The following is a 3944-nucleotide window of genomic DNA, read 5'->3' as shown; positions in this document are numbered from 1 at the left end:
CAACTGGCTGAAAGAAGGGAGAAAACACAAGGTATGTAACACATGGCCATAAGGATAAGTTGCCTCTGCAGAAGGACGCATCGTGTCCTTAAGGGAGGAGGGAGGTAATTTACGAAAAAGTAAAACCAGTCAGGTAAGCTTTAGCAGTCAGACCAATGTTTTAGAATATTATATTCTGAAAACTTTGGGGACAAAATCCTACCATGATCTGCTGCATAAATTATAATAATTATGCTGCTGCAAAGTCAAAACCATTGGTCAGATGAATATGATAAGGATTGAAAATTTATTTTGAACTAATTTCTTTCCTCAAGAATGCTTAAATCTTCTTTCCTTAAAGTGATCACAGGGGTGAATGTAACTCGTTTCTCCACTGCTGTCTGCAGTAAGGCAAGTGGAGCTTTACAAATCACTGTTGCAAAGTTTCTAACTCTATGAGCATCATGGGGAAGATTAGGTTTGTGTTGGGTGCTCTCTCCCCTCCTTTTTAAACACATGATCTCCTTGACTGAATATCTGACTCATCCTCCAGGGGCCTAATCTTGAAAGCACTGTCAACAGGACCTCCATTTGGTTGGGTGGCCCTGTTGGAAAGGCATCACCTCCCTTCCGCCAGTCTTCAAATTTTAATTTCATTTAGGAGAGGATGGAGGAAGACAAAAAGCCATCAAAATGGGGGAAATTATTTTGGTGGAATTCATATGTCATAGCAGTTTAAAAAAAAATACTAGGATACAGAATGCTCTACTTGTGACCCTATGAATCAGGACAATGACTTGCCTCCTACTGATACAGTCTATCCTGATCTAGGACTACTTTACGGTTGTTTTTTTTTTTTTTAATTTTAGTTCAGTAGAATAATGTCAAATTAGCATGAACTCTCAGGATAGAAATTAATTCTGTTGAATGATGCTTTTCACAAATATGCAATGCATGTAAATCATACACAATTATTGTCATATTTATGGCTAAAAATAATACTTATTAAGACTATAATGTGTAACAGGTGAGCTTTTAAAAATTATATTTTTAGTTCTGAATACAATGATAGATCATCTTTTTCTTGAAAATAAGACATCCTTTTAGACCACAGTGGTAGATAAATAGGGGCTAAAGCCACGGGTACCTTGTAGTTCACATGTGGAAACAAAAGGGCAAAGGTCCCACTCCAGTGGGGTTAATTAAATGCCACACCATGAGCAGTGGGACACAAACTCTATGCTACCTGCACGAAATCAAGGACTGTGGTTCTGTTACCCACATAAGACACTGTCTAACCATTCAATGGCGCCTAACTGCAGGAGAGGGAAGTAGGGAAAGCCATCCAGATGGGACCTGTGCTGTTATGGTTTCCATCTAGGAAAGCCCCAAGAATTAGGCAGTGTAGCAGTGGTCAGAGGTGAAAAGATTGGATTATGAGAGCTTTAACACCATAAGTGGATTAATCCCTTTGATGGATTAATAATTTGGACTACTTGGTGGTCATTGTAGGCAGGTGGGGCATGGATGGCCTTGGGCTAGATCTGTCCCTGGCCCCTTCCTCCCTCTGCTTCCTGGCTGCCATGAGCTAAGCAGCTTTCTTCTGTCCTGACTCCCTGCCACAGTGTTCAGCTTTACCTCACACACAGAGCTTGGGAGTCAGCAGCTAACCATTGACTGGGATGTCTGAAACCCTGAGCCACAAGAAAATTTCTTCCTCTAAATTGTTCTTGTCAGGTGTTTTGGTCACAGTGGCAAAAAGCTGACCACCACAGATGCGAAGCAGCCCACTGGTTCAGTGACCAGGCGAGGGCTGTTTCAAAAACCTTTGCTGGGTGGCAGGAATCCTGAAATACCAATGAAAGAGCTGCTTCAGGGCGGAGGGTGTTGAGACACTAGAGGAGACACCTGAAAAACCTTCTATTAGGAAGAGAGAGAATGAGAATGACACTTCTCACTCAGTGTGATGCCTGCTGTCAACAAAACCACCACCACAACAAAATCCAAATGAACACTAGAACACAGAAAGCCAACTCAATAATTTGGAGGTGACTATATCTTGACCAAATGCAAGTAAAAGAATCACCTATAATCAATTTAACAGAGATATATTTAGGTTAAACAATGTGTTCACGGAAAGACTAGTATTCATGAAGGAAACTTTAAAAATTATAAAAAATAGACAAATATTTAACAAGAATAAGTGGAAATGGAAAAACCAAAAAACACATAATCATTAAAAAGATTCAGATAGAATGGTCTCCCAAGAGCAGTACCAAAGAGAATCAGAAATAGTGCCAAAGAATATGCACAGAATGCAGCAAAAAGAGGAAACATAAGTGAATCCAGACAAATAGAGGAGTAACACTGAAAGGCTCCAGAACACCCAGGGAGACTTTCATCATAAGGAGAGAATAACGGATTGTCAGGGAAGTGGTATTTTAAGGGAAGTTGGCTAAGAAGTTCTTAGCACTGAAAGAAAACAAACAGCACAAAACAAAGACTCACTTTGAAAGAGCACACCACATGCTGAGAAGGATGAATAAAATAAAAATCAATCTACATTTACACATAGGAGAGTAAAACTACAGATCTACAAGATAAAGGGAAAAAAGTTAAACTAGCCACAGAGGAGTCATACTTCCACATACAGGTGACTTTTTAAAAAAAAAAATATTATTTTTTTTTAGAAAGACAGAGAGAGAATTTTTTAATATTTATTTTTTAGTTTTCAGTAGACTCAATATCTTTATTTTATTTTTATGTGGTGCAGAGGATCGAACTCAGCACCACGTGCACGCTAGGCAAGCATGCTACCGCTTGAGCCACTTCCCCAGCCCTGTACAGGTGACTTTTAAGGAGTAATATTAGATGCCCAGGACAATGGGCAAGGGGATAATATCATCCTACAACTTCATATTTAGCTAAATAATAATCTAAGAGTGAAGATTATCTCATAAATTAACTGAGTTTATGATTTAATCTTTGCTGGAATTAACTTCTGTCCAAAGAAAACAAAATTAGAGAAAGAAGTCAGAATATACTAACAACTAAGGACTGAATTTTGTAATATATGACACTGAATTTAATGTCTGGCTAAAACAAAACTCCATGTTTCTCTGTTTAAGACTCCAATAGTCTCTACCCCTTCTACTGTAAATCATTTCTTCCATTTGTATTATCTTGTCTTACCCCTCCTTTCCTCTTATATGTCATTTTGTATAACCCTGAGGATCGCCTTCCATTACCATGAGATTTCCCTTCTCACTTCCTTTCCCTCCCACCTCTCAACCCTGTTAATGTAAATCTTCGTCTCAAGCTCTTCGTCCCTACCCTGTCCTTGTTTCCTCCCCTTATATCAAAGGAGTCATTTGGTATTTGTTTTTTAAAGATTGACTAGCTTCACTTAGCATAATCTGCTCTAATGCCATCCATTTCCCTCCAAATTCTATGATTTTGTCATTTTTTAATGCAGAGTAATATTCCATTGTGTATAAATGCCACATTTTTTTTATCCATTCATCTATTGAAGGGCATCTAGGCTGATTCCACAATCTTGCTATCGTGAATTGTGCTGCTATGAACATCGATGTAGCAGTGTCCCTGTAGCATGCTCTTATTAGGTCTTTGGGGAATAGACCGAGAAGGGGAATAGCTGGGTCAAATGGTGGTTCCATTCCCAGCTTTCCAAGAAATCTCCATACTGCTTTCGGGGAAGGGAGGGGGGATAGTAGAGAATAGGACAGACAGCAGAATACATCAGACACTAGAAAGGCAATATGTCAATCAATGGAAGGGTAACTGATGTGATACAGCAATCTGTATACGGGGTAAAATTGGGAGTTCATAACCCACTTGAATCAAACTGTGAAATATGATGTATTAAGAACTATGTAATGTTTTGAATGACCAACAATTAAAAAAAAAAGAAAGAAATGATAAAAGTTTAAGGAGGCAGATATGCT

The sequence above is a fragment of the Urocitellus parryii genome, chromosome 8, assembly GCF_045843805.1.
Source record: "Urocitellus parryii isolate mUroPar1 chromosome 8, mUroPar1.hap1, whole genome shotgun sequence".
NCBI classification, from domain to species: Eukaryota; Metazoa; Chordata; class Mammalia; order Rodentia; family Sciuridae; genus Urocitellus; species Urocitellus parryii.
The sequence above is the reverse complement of the archived record's forward strand: the minus strand, read 5'-3'. Positions refer to the sequence as shown.